Source organism: Lissotriton helveticus, chromosome 3_1, assembly GCF_964261635.1.
Source record: "Lissotriton helveticus chromosome 3_1, aLisHel1.1, whole genome shotgun sequence".
Lineage (NCBI taxonomy): Eukaryota > Metazoa > Chordata > Amphibia > Caudata > Salamandridae > Lissotriton > Lissotriton helveticus.
In genome coordinates, this window is record NC_136061.1 from 451,809,287 (window position 1) to 451,823,324 (window position 14,038).

Consider the following 14,038-nt stretch of genomic DNA (forward strand, 5'->3'; position numbering starts at 1 on the left):
GCAAACCAGGAAAATGGGCTGCATTCATAATAAGGCCTCTGAAAGGTATCGCTTTAGGTTTTGGGACAGCCACAAACCCCCCAAACCAGTTTTGGGTTGATTTCTTAAAATATTCCAGCAAGGCCCTCAGTGGATGTGCTGGGGGACAGAAACATTAATGATCATATTGGGCTGTACAATCAGATCCTAAGAACGCACATGCTCAATATCTTTTCACAGAGCTGCACCAACATCTAGTTGATTGTATGCTCTCTGACCCCAGGGAGCTTGATAAGGAGGTGGACCTCTGGGTCCATGAAGGGGGGAGAGAAAAATGACAACACTGCATTCTCTCAAGGCCCCCACATCAGTTCTCAGGGGAACGGCCCCAACCTGACCAAAAGAGCAACAGCTGCTGGGATAAGCAGCCCAGCAAATATGTCCCCAGTTGCCTGGAGTGTCTCAAGTTTGGGCTTGTGAAGAGGGATGTCAAGTGTCCCAAGAGTGCACAGCCCACGACCTGTGGGCAGATCCCAGAGTTTGCTAGTGTAGTGCTTCGGGAGGAGAGTGTCCCAGTTAGTGTGGGGAAAAGAGCTGAGGTTACCCTGGTGTCCCTGTGTGACAAAGAGATGGTCCCAAAAGCTCACATGCCTTCTAATACTTCTAAGTATAGGTAGTGAGTCAAGATCAAGGGGCTCAGGGCGGACACTCGGAGGCACATAGAGGCCATCATGACCACTGTCAGGTTTCATTTGGTGTCCTCAGAGCAAAGCATCCCCAATAAACTTCATCAGATTTTGGTAGCAGATAACCAGCATAGTCACTATTGAGTGGCTCTAGTTCCCTTTGAGTGAGGGGGGTCTCAAGTTCTCTTAAGTTAGCTGTGATCTCTGCCATGCCTGTTAGATAATGATCTGGAGCACACTGGATGGAAGTGGAGCTCAGGTCACACCTGGAAATGTTAGGCTTACCTGAGTGGGTCTCTTCATGATGATCAGGACCATGGCTCCCCAGGATGGAGCCGAAGAAGCATGGAGCCTGTAAAAATGGCCCAGGCAGCTACAAAGAAAGGGAAGGGCAGGGGGCATGGGAAGCCAGACCCAAAATTCCCATGCTCCAGGCTGATGGCGCATCTGAGCAGGACTCCCTGAGCCTACTGGGGAGAACATTGCTGTCCTGGGAGACCTGTCTGAGCTTGCTGGATGGCAAGTTGAAAGTGGGCCCACCAGATAGGAATTCATTATGGCACAGAAACGGTGCCCAACCCTAAATGACTTGAGATAGCAAGCTCAGGCCCCGGCCATTGGTGACACCACTGGAGATCATATAATGGGAGAATTACCTCCTGTACAGTGAGCCTAAGGTTCAGGAGCCTGGGGCAGGTATAGTGTTGGTGGTCCCCCGGTGCTACAGGGCTTACCGACTGGTGTTGGCTCATGGCATACCCCTGACAGGAATCTGGGTAGGACAAGACCTTTGTTAGGCTTGTCACCCACTTTCATTGGCCCGGAGGAAGTCAGCCTCAGATGCATTCTGTTGGTCATGTCCCACCTGCCAGGCAGTGGGAAAACAGGCAACTACCTCAAGACTCTCCTGGTTACCTTAACTATTGTTAGCACCTCCTTGTATAGAGTGGGTATCGATATTGTCAATCAAGATTTCTAAATCCTTCCCTCTTCCATCCCTTCACTACCCTTTTCAATGCAAATCACAGACTAGCATGTCCACCACTCAAATTAATTTCCTATTTACTACACTAATTCACCACTAATACTTTATGGGCTCCGGAGTACCATGCTACGTACATCATCACTAGTACCAAGCGGTATATGAAGGCAAAAGTTTTTCCCTCTTCTATCCCTCCCACTATCCTTCTCAATCCAGATAACTTACTAACATATCCACCACTCAATTTACTTTCGTATTTCACTATACTAATTCAACCCTAAAGCGTTATGGGTTTAGGAGTAGTGTGCTAATTGGCAAAAAAGCGTTACAACACCTCATCAGGGGTAGCAAGCGCTATGTAAATGCATTTACAATTACATGTGTTGAGCACTTGCACCCCTAAGCTGCTTTAGGCAACAGATGTCTCCCCTTCTTGATGGACCATGCCACCAGATACTCAGAGGCAGAAGCCATACCTTTGAGAACTCTGGCTGCGCCTGCAGTAGCTAGGTCCCTGGTGGGGATTTCCGCCTAAGTATGGTCCCCCAAAGAAGTGATGTCACACTATATAAAGTCCACATGTGATGGGTGTGGATTAACCTACATCATATCACCCTCAAACCAATGGGCTCATTGAAAGGTTTAACAAGACCCACAAGGAAATGATTATGGGCCTGCCTAACCCCATGAGGCAGGACTGAGACATCGTCTTACCACACCTGCTTTTTGATTACAGTCGGTAGCACAGAAAGGAGTGTGGTTTAGCTCCTTTGAGCTCCTCTGTGGTCAACCTGTTAGGGAACCTATCAGTCTGGTTAAGGAGGGCTGGGAGCGAGCTACCAAGAACCCCAACCCCAAGATATAGTCAGCTACATGCTGACCCCCAGGCCCAGACCCAGAAGCTCTGAAAAAAGGCTTTAGAGAATTAAAGAGACGACTAGGAGGTCATGAAACTGGTACAACCAGAAGGCTACTCTGGTAGAGTTTCAACCTGGCCAGAAAGCAACAGTGATGGAGCCCATCGATCCCAGGGCCATACAAGACTATTGGTCAGGGCTCTCTGAGGTGAAGGAGAGGAAGGGGGTCACATACTTGGTGGATCCCATTACCCCCAGAAATCCCCAAAGGGTTCTCATGTCAATTACCTTAAGCACCACTAAGAGAGGTCTGAGGTGACCATGCGCCTTGTGACAGACAAGAGGGTGGATGGGGAGAGTGCACCACTTCCTGACCTCCAATTTTCTAAGGAGAATGAAGGGTCAGTGGAGGGTGTCAACCTCTCTCCTTCCCTGACCCCAGAACAGCAGAGGGTAATTGCCAGTTGTTGGGGCTGTGTGCCTCTCCGTTTCTCCTTACTCCTGAGGTCAACACTTGTGTACCCATGATATAGATACTTGAGACAGTATTCCTGTGAAGAATAAAATGTACAGGTTGTCCAATAAGATAAGGGCTAGTGTTAAGGAGAAATTTAAAAAAAATTCCAGCATTAGGGGTTATTGGGCCTGGTTCAGCCTAGTAGTTCTGGTACCCAAAATCGCCACAGCAGGCACTTCCCCAAAACATAGGTTGTGTGTTGACTATAGGGTACTCAACTGAGTCATAAAAACTGGTGCTCATCCCATCCCCAGAGCTGATGTGCTCATAGAAAGACTGGGTGCTGCCAAGTACCTCAGTACCGTTGATCTCCCATCAGGGTACTGGCAGTGTCTGAGGGAGGTAAAGAGAGGTCTGTATTCTCAACCCCAGAAGGCAACTATCTCTTCAGGGGGATTCCTTTTGGATTAAAGAATGCCCATGATACCTTCTAGAGGTTGGTGAAGAAGGTCCTGGTTGGGAAGGAGGCCTTCTGTGCTGCCTATCAGTATGACATAGTTGTCTACAGCTCCAGCTGGAAAGATCGCCTGTACCACCTCTAGGAGGTACTTCAGGCACTATCATGGCTGTAAGTGCCAGAAAGGGCAGGGAACTGTGATGTGTCTGGTACACCAGGTGGGTGGGAGCAACGTTCAACCCATCCTGGCCTGGGAACCCCCTAGAACACAGACAGAAGTGAGGGCCTTCCTGAGATTAACTGGATATTACAGAGGGTTTGTTAAGGGCTATGGCACCATTGCTGCAGCTTAACCAAACTACCTTCTAAGAAGCAGCCCAAGAAGATGATCTGGACAGATGCCTTGCCAGAATGCATTTGACACCCAGACACAGGTAATGTGTACATTACATGTACTCAAGGCCCCTGAATTGACTCCAAAGAGTTCATTGCATAGAATGATGCTTCAGAGCATGGCATTGGGGTTATATTATCACAGTTGAATGAGCAGGGCCTATATCACCTGCACCTGTCATTAGTAGGGGGATACTTACCAGGGAATAGAGCAGAGTGCTATTTAGAGGGAAGCCTTTGCCATGGTTTGGACACACAGGAAGCTGGGGCCACACCTGTTTGGGGCTCACTTCCAAGTTCAGACAGACCACAGACCCCTGAAATAGATCTTGCAAATGAGGGACACAAATCAGAAACTGTTGAGGTGGTCCATCTGAACCATGGAGGAAAAAGAAAAAAAAGCAACAAGTGGGGAAGAACAAATAAAATAGTACCTCAGTCGCAGTTTAAGCAGTGGAAGGACACTATTCAAGATGACGCAATCAGTACTTAGTCCACACTCTACACCAAAGAAGAGAAGGTAAAGTTAGCACATGCAGGCCAATTAGGAGGCAGAAAGTAAGAGTGAAAATGAAGCCAACGAATGGAAAGCAATGGACAGGCTTCAAGCTTCTTGTTGTATACTTTATCTCCTGCAAGTGACAGCCCATGCATACAGTCTTAGACAAGATCTAAAAAAGCATTAAGGCACTTTATCTCGTGTTTTTTGGGGTTGAAGGTGAACCTGAGATAAAGAGGTGTGAGGGGAGGGCATTCATGCAATTTCAGAACCTTTCTTAAGATAATTGTAGACTTCAAAATCTTCACCACCTGACCATCGGAAATCTTATATGTAAAACACAGGTGCTTATTTGTGTGATGGCATGGTGACAGACGTTCATGGACCCTCTAATGCACATGAAACAAGTAATTATTGTATCTTATCAGAAGCACAGGGTAGTTCAGATTTACCATATTTAAAAGACTGGTCTGCTTGAGAAAAAACAGGCTGCCTTGCACGATGTACAGACTCCCACCATGGTGCAAAGTTCAGTGTAAACTGTCTAGCAAAGGATTAGCATGGGAGTATACCCCTCTGCATTGCAGAATACATTCAATGTGTATTTTTCCTTTTGAGAAATACCCACTTTTCCTCTTGTTAATGACTGTTTCAAGGATGTGGTTTTTTTCGATTCAAAGATGGTAGGCCGCTATTTTAGTAGATTAGGCATTGTGCTATGGATATTTACATTGCTTAAGCTTAGTAATGCACCCTTAACATAAAGCACCACTAACATGTTGTGATGGATGGTAAACTCCCCTCTGCCACATTGCGCTGGTTTGTGTTGGTGCAAAGCTTTAGCAAACCAGACCCACTGTGCTTGTATGGTGCCGTATCAGGAAAGTGAAGCAACAGCAGCGAAGCCCTTTGAGAGAGACAGCGCCTTGTGCAGACTCCTGTAATGTCTTCTACAAAAACCATTCAAACTCACCTGTAATGAATAGCAGCAGTGGACACCAAAATCATTTTTTAAATTGACATCCAGAAGACCTCTACATTTCAAAATGTGAAGACTATCTTTGCGCCATGTGAGAACTGGGGTCACCAGTTCCACGGGGTAGCTTGGCACAAGCAGGTAGGCACCCGAAAGCTTAGGTGTGAAGTGACCATACAGCACACACACTCACTGAGACAGGAAACACACACAATTACTGACACAACACCAGCTGGTCTATTAAAATCAATACACTTTTATGTAGATTAAATTCAGGGTTAACAAGTCATTCAGGGTAATCGATTAATCAATGTAGCATTAACTCATTAGACCATATCTCATTAAAGGAGCAAAGTGAACATTTCATTAGGTAACTGTAGGCATTCATTCACCATTTCATTAGGTAGGAGTAAACATTTCATTAGGCAGAAGTAACTCAAGGACTCAATCAGCATCTCAATAAAGAAGCAGTGTGAACATTTCCTTAACCAGGTCTCAAGGGCAATTATCATAAGAACCTCTTAGGAACATAAACTCAGCATTGGTCTACATCCAGTCAATATAACAGTGTGACTGCCAGCATTAACGATTCCCCTAGTCAGGGGTGAACTTCACCAAACAAAAGTTACTGAGGGCCTCAGCAATGTCCTGGCCCAGTTCAGGGGGCTGGTAGGCTGTAGACACTTCTCACCCTCACTTCAGCTAGAGGGGGGCCTTCACAGTTAATCAGGGCCAACAGGGCCCAACTACAGTTCCTCTCACGGAGAGGGGCGGCCACGGGGCTCCCTCTCCACTACTCGGGGGCCCTGATCTCCTCTCTGGCCTTCCGCCCTCCTCCCCGGGGGAATTACCTGTCTCTTCGGCTCCCGCCGAAGCCCTTGCGGCGGTTTCTGCTGGTAGGGAAGTCGTGGGCCGGAGGAGGGGCTCGTGCTCTCTCGGGAGCCCCCCTTGCTGGTAATGCCAGGCTGCAGCAGATCGCGCGCTCCTCTGACCCCTCCAGCAGTGTTGTTTACTGTTCCCGGGCCTTCCGTGACATCTGCGACCCGGGAACCAATCAGGCGAGGAGGGGCCCGGCCACAGCGGCCAATAGCGGGGCAGCCAATGGGGGCGTGCCAGCCGGGACCAATGGCTGCGCGGCGTTATGCGGGGGCGTGGCCGGTGACGCGGCAGACGCCCCGTCACGTGGGGATGGTGTCGGGCTTCGGGGGGCCTAGTGCGGCCTACCCCTGCGCTCCAAGGGCCGCCAGAACGACGCAGGCAGCAGCGGGGATCTCTCCAGGCCTGCTGCGGTGACGGTGGGACCCAGAGGGCTTCAGCAGTGAATTCTCCGACGGGCGCTGCACTGGCACAGCAGCGCTGAGATGCAGACGCGCTTTGGGGGCAAACACAGTTTCTCGGGGCACAGCACTTATCCCGCACCACCATGGGACCAGGGTTGCGGCGGTGATGTCGGCAGCGCTCTCAGTGATGAAGCGCTTCGGGGCCACACAGATGACCGGGGCTGCGGCGGTGATTGCAGCAGCACTTCGATGTTACAGCGCTTAGGCAGATCTAAGGGTTCCAGTGCTTCTCAGGGGCGCAGCAGGGGGAGCGCTGGAGGGGCAGTACAATTAGTTTAGACAGTTCAGGCAGTCTTGGCAAATTAGGCAGTTCAGGCAGCTCATCTGTGGCAGGGCAGTACAGGGGGGCACAGGCTGAGCAGGGGAGCACGTGATTGGGAGAGCGCTGGTACCTGGTTGATCCCCAGCAGTCCCTCTTGCTGATTGGTGTTCTTCTTGGTGCTTGATGGTTCCTGCGCCCTTCTGAAGCAGTTTCTTGTTGGGGAGTAGGCAATAGGGGGGTTGAGTTGGTGGCTGGAGGACTGGCTGGTTCCTGTAGCTCACTGCAGGTGGGTCCCTGGGTTCCCCTCACGCTGGGCCAGATCAGTGGGTTTGGTTAGAGTCCCTTACTCAACTTGGAAGGCAGTGCCTAGGCCCAGTCACTCCCAGTGGTATAGGTTCCCCCCTAGGCCCTACCGCCTAAGACTCCTGCGTAGGTTCCCCCAGGTCAGTGATGCCCCAACTGACTAAAAAATTTCCCTCCTTTCCTTAAGTATTCCTAGGTCAGAGGACCACTCTCTGAGGCAGCAAAAGAAGACCCCTCCCCTATTCCGGAAGGTTCCAGGAGCTTCCCCAGTCTAGCTATGGGTAGAGAAGGCAGGCTGGTGTTGCAACAGTATCTTAGGGTCCCAGCCAGCTCCTGGCTACTAGGGTGCTACTAAAAAGACCACTCCACAGTAGCAGGGGCCTGTGCCAGGCATGTTGGTAGGAGAGAGCACCTACGCCTTAGCACTGATTAGCAATGGTAAGGCACCCGGAGACCTAGGTCCAACAAAAAGGTGCTGGAAAAAACAAGGCAAGGGCGAAAAAATAGGGAAAGACCACCCTAGGGCGGACAGTCTAACACGCCATAAATAAGTAGATGATGAGTAACAATCTAATTCTCAATACCACAGAGATAGAGATTATGGCCTGCGGACATTGGTAAATATACCAGCCTACTGCAATATAGCCTAAGGAACTTGAAGCCACCTCTCACAACACCAAGAGAAGTTACTATAGTTACCCAACCTATGAAATCTAACCTAACCTACCTACCATGTCTAACTGAACATACGTGATCTTCCATACCTACCTACTATGGTATACTCCTGTTACCTCCGAATCGCAAAAATGTGATACCTTCGCAGTAGTTATTATATTGTGTTGCTTTGCACCACTGGTGGTTACATTGGGATGGTGTAAGTAAGTATAATGTAATTGAGGGTGTGTTTGGTAGTAAGGGTTTTTTAGAGTTCAGGGATAGTACGACCCACTGCAAGACCCATCTATTCCTTACTTCATAGAAAAATACAATGAAATCAACTTCTTCTTCAGTGAAAAGATCTCACAGCACAATCATGACATCAGAAGATCTGACAGTACATCAAGCACATCAAGCCTGTTTCAATTCTTACAACTACACTTCCCCATAGAATCAAGCAATGGTTAGCCTTCAGCAGTATCTTTTGCAGATCTCATTGACATGCTCAATTCCTACAAATCCACTGAAGATGATGCTCCATCCTGGTCCTTAATCCTCTCTTCAGAAACTGTCTCACCCCAACATACCTCCATCATTTGAGGCGTCTACCCAGAATCTCTCAAGATAGTCCTGATCCTCCCACTCCTAAGGTAGCCTACATTAGACATTGCTGACCTTGCCAGCTACTGGCCAATCAGTCACATACTTTTTCGGCAAAATCATTTAAAAAGCAGTCTACGATCAATGCCAAGATCACATTGATGCTAACCATCGCCTTACACATTGTTGATGATGTCCTCCTGACCACAGATAAAGATGACTCCTGCCTACTCATACTGCTGGAGCTCTCAGATGTCTTCAACACAGTCAACCATCCCACTTTCAAACACACCCTGGAGTCTCAAATTGGATTTACTGGCAATACTCTACTTCTACATTTTCTATCATCATCAGTTTGTTCACTTTCACCTTCAGGTCCCAAAAGATCTACATCACCTCCTTTGGAGACACCCAGGGTTCCATTCTGTCCCCTATCATCTTCAGACTCTACATGGAGCAGCTTGATGCTCTACTCCCAGATAGCCTCAAGACTCACCAGTATTTGTATTATACACAAATCTACTTGAAAGTCACCCCATTAGACATCCAACACCTCAACCCCTGCCTGCACATCATTCAGACCTGGATGTCCAGTGCATACCTGAAGCTCAACTCAACCAAGACATGATCACTGTCATTTGCCAGAAAACAATGGACAATGCTTGGCTTAGTGACATAAACCTTGATGGCTTTGAACACTGTGCCACTGCTATTCAGTGCTGCAGTGCAAGTGCTCCCTTTGAAAATCCATGTATTGATTAGTTACTCCATGATTGGCTTATTTGATTCACTTGTCAGACCCTGGTACAGTGCACCATGTGTGCCCAGGGCCTGTAAATCAAATGCTGCTGGTGGGCTTACAGCACTGAATGTGTCACCCACAGAAGCAGATTGTAAACTGGGTCTCAGGCCTGCCATTGCAGAACCTGTGACTGCCATGTCGACTTGGCAAGTGCACCCACTTGCCAGTCCCTAAACCTTACCTTTTCTACAGATCAGACACCCCTAAGGTAGGCCCTATGGCAGGGTGCATTGTATGTAAAGGTTAGGGCATGCCCTGATGTGTGTGGCATGACCTGATAGTGAATTACAACCTATTTCGTTTTTCATTGTTGCAAGGCTACCTGTCCCTATACGCCAGAATGGGCAGTTTGATTATAACATCTTATAATCCTAACTGACCCAGGGAACATGGAAGAAATTCGAGTTTAGTATGCCTGAACTCAGAATGATAACAAAGAAAAACCAAAGGTGATGATGGACGGAGCGTTGACAATACAAACACTCACCCCCAGTCAACTGATCTGGGATTAATCCATCACCATTTTTTAGCTCACTCCGCCTTATTGTCAACGCTCCGTCCATCATCACCTTTGGTTTTTCTTTGTTCGCCCTAAGTTGGCAGGGTATGCTCAGACGTGAGTCCCTTGCTCACTTTGCCACTGGAGTCAAGCAAGCCTGGCTGAAGACGGCTGTAATGCCAGAAACCGGTCCTGGGAAGCTTGATTCCGGTCCAGGGAAGACATGGCTTGGCAGTTCGGGCTGGACTGTTCCCATGAGGCACAGGGTCAGACTGATTTGCATATGGCCATGTCTGAACTGGGGTGGCGGAGTGAGATAAAGAACGGTGATGGATTAAACCCAGATCAGTTGACTGGGGTGAGTGTTTGTATTGTCAACGCTCCATCCATCATCACCTTTGGTTTTTCTTTGTTCGCCCTAAGTTGGCAGGGTATGCTCAGACGTGAGTCCCTTGCTCACTTTGCCACTGGAGTCAAGCAAGCCCGGCTGAAGACGGCTGTAATGCCAGAAACCGGTCCTGGGAAGCTTGATTCCGGTCCAGGGAAGACATGGCTTGGCAGTTCGGGCTGGACTGTTCCCATGAGGCACAGGGTCAGACTGATTTGCATATGGCCATGTCTGAACTGGGGTGGCGGAGTGAGCTAAAGAACGGTGATGGATTAAACCCAGATCAGTTGACTGGGGGTGAGTGTTTGTATTGTCAACGCTCCGTCCATCATCACCTTTGGTTTTTCTCAGAATGATAACATACATCTTTTAGTGAAGTTGGTTTTAACATTCTGTGTTTGAAAATACCACTTTTAGAAAGTAGGTATTTTCTTGCCTAACCATCCAGCCTGCCTCTGCTAGCTTGTGTATTGCTTGTCTGGTTTTGTGATTGGCAGGGGCTGGGGGGCTCCAGGAGACAGGGTGAGTCAGCACACGGCTGATAAGACCTATCTGCATGTAGAGTGGTGGGAGGAGTAGCACCTGGGCCTGAATAGGAAAGTGCCTGCCTTCCACAATGCTGGCTCCACCTCCTGTGGTGTGTCTGAGGACCCTGGCCCATACTGACAAAGGAAGCAGGTGTGCACTGACAGAATGCACCCAGAACTGGTTTGGACTAGGTACAGGACCCTCTGCCCTCAGAGGACAAAGTAATTTGCAATATAAATATTGGGGCCCAGACCCCAGGACTTTAGATAACTGCTGTAACAACAAGACAAACCTTTGCCAAGGAGAAAAACGAAGGAAGCTGCAGGAGTTTGGACTGTCCCTCTGCCAGTGTGCTGTTTGCTGGGTAGGCCTGAAGTGGTGTCATCATTGCCAAGGAAAGGAGAAGGAACTTTTATCATCTTGCAGAATATTTCTCCAAGGGCTTGAATTTGTGCTTTGATGCTCAACTTCCCGTGATCCCATTGCTAAGAAGTCACAAATATAAGAGTAAAGACTTTCTCCTGAAGTAATTAGGTTCTGAAAACACACATACAATTGAATGTTATACCTTCATTAATTATGCACAAGCATGTAATTAAACATCTTTTTTCCCCAAATTATACAAAATGTTATGGGAGTGTATATGCTTTCTGGAGACATTGTGGCTACGGATTTTTTTGCATACTGCTGACTATGTTCATTGCTGGTGTGCATGCAGAAGGTTTCATACTGCATTTTTGCGTATGGCTGAATATGTTCAGTGATGATGTTTACGCCTACTGCCTGATGTGATATTGTGTCATACTGTGCAATTTATGCAGAGGCGTACATGTATGTGGTGTCCTATAGTGCACAGCTAATGTTGCTGGTTATTTCTAATATGTGCCCAATAGAGGTTGTTACGATCTTGCACTGTGGATAATATGTTATGCTAAGGACTGTTCCAACCATTAGTTACTGGTCAGCTTTTATTATGAGTTCTATCATGTTAATGACAGTGGCCCTATTGGCAAGTGATTTACGTAATTCCTGTGACGTCATGACAAGTGCCTAGAGGCACAGTGCTATATGTGATTGTGATTGAATGTGTTTTATGGATAATACAAAGGATATTTGTATATAACCTTGTGTGGAGTCTCCTTTGTTGTGTGCCTAGTGTGTCACTGCTGTGTGAGTGTGCTGGGATTCTGAAATTCAGGATAACAGCAGTTGCCTAAGTATTGCGAATCTGCCAGACAGGTAATAAACTTCAGCCTCACCTCAATATTGGACTCCTCATGTTTGATCTGGAACATTGGGATACCTCATACTACATTTAAGAAAGACATTTCTAAAAGGCATACAATAATAAGTATTTTATTATGTTTGAGAATCATCATAGATACCACCTAGGGTTGACAGGATTAGCTGCAGATAGCTCTGAAATGTGTCTAATTGTTGAGCTCTTTAAGTGAAGTCTCTATTCAGATGTAAAAATATGAATACTTTAGTGGTAGTGACTTTGAGTTTAATATCTCTGGCAAGGATTTATATCAATAGGTAAAAGCACTTGGTCCATTGCTGTTGGAACGTCTGCATACATTTGCTTGATCACTTATCAGATGATGCTGACATTCAGAGAGCACATTTTGTATAAATCATGTATCAAACCTCTCCCTCACATTTAAATATAAACATGTTTCACCACTGATCTCCCCATGAAAGGGCTGAGGCAGGCATTACTATTCTTCATACAAAATCTTCCTATTAACCACTCTGATTCTTTCCCCCCACTGCACTCCTTTCTTTCTTTCGTCGTGATTTGTTTTGTTTACAACTCCACCAGTACCAACTCTCAGATTTATAAATTAGCATTTTACAACGTACCATTGTCCAAGGTGTGCATATTTACAAAGATTTGGACAGTTAGAACTTTGAGAACATGTATTTGAAACTTCACAATCTTTGTGAGCTTGTCATGGATTTCCAGCTTTGAGGAAATGGCTAAATAAATGGGAGATATCTTACACACAAAATACGGGGCAGATTTTTAAAAAATACATGCAACGCAGTGCAGCACCAAAAGAACCTCTGCTGCGTTGTGTGACAGGGAGCAGGAGAGCATCATATCTTCAGAGATATGGGTCTCCCCACCCCTCTCACTAGCACAGACGTTCATTTCAGCTGCCGAGCACCACGCACACACCTTAGCGCAAAGCGTTAGGTTGTGTGTGTAAGTCTAGCATAGGTTTTGTACAGGAAGGATACTGTTCCTGTACAAAATACCATGCCTAGACAAGTTTAAAAGCTTTTCTCACTTTGTATGTGTGCTGCATAGTGCAGTACGCTTGAAAAGTCGGAAAACAAAGGAAAAATAAAAACATTTCTCCTGTTTGCGCCTTCCTTGAAGTGGCATTAACTTTTGATGCTAAACCCTGTTCTTCTTTGAAGTGCTAAATCCCTCACACTAAAACCAGCCCAATTTAAAAAACAAAGCAAATCACACTTTCACCGTATCTGCTCCAAAAATGTGGAACTCCCTACCCCCCTCAACGAGAGCAATTACCTCACTCAGGCTCTTCAAGAAAGAAGTTAAATCCCTAGTGCTACAAAAACATGTGCCATAAAGGAACTCTTTTGAAACTGTCTTTCACCCTGTTTAATATTGTATATTATTGACTTTAATATTACTAATTGCATCCCATGGTGTTGTACCTTGCTCTCCGACTGCCAAGTACACGCTATCATTAGAAATGAGTGAATGACTGTACTGCAAATCTCAACAGTTCTCTATGTACAGTGCTCTGATACCTTGGTGGTCAAGTTTGCGCTTCATAAAAGACAATAAATAAATAAAGTGGGCCAGAAACACAAAGCAATTTTATTGTAATAAATCTCTAGTGCAGAATCCTCTGCCACAATTACAGAGAAATATCAGGGTGTGGAGTGGCTGGATCATGGCAGGATCTGCCTTGAATGTTTGTGAATGCCAGCAAACTTATGACTTTTTGGCATTCAAAAACTCTGATCCAACCCTTTTCAACCTGGAAAATAACTTGCTGTTTACTCCATTAAAGGTTGCATTAACTCCCCTTCAGGATGGGAATGAGGAATAGATCACTTTCAACTTTTCAAGGGGCATAGTGCGAGAGGGCTTGCTCTAGGAGGAAATTGTTTTCCTTGTGGAGAAAAAAAAGAAAAGAAAAAAAAAATCTATTGCTTATCTGGTTGCAGTTCCACCGTGCATAACTGTACGCTTCTGTTTATAATCAATTGCACGTAGAGAAAACGGGACCACAGGGTAGATTTTACTTGGTATTTCCAGGATTGTGCTTGGAAACTTGGATCTGGAAGCACCAGTTGGCAACTGCGTGGTATTACTTTTTTCATTTAT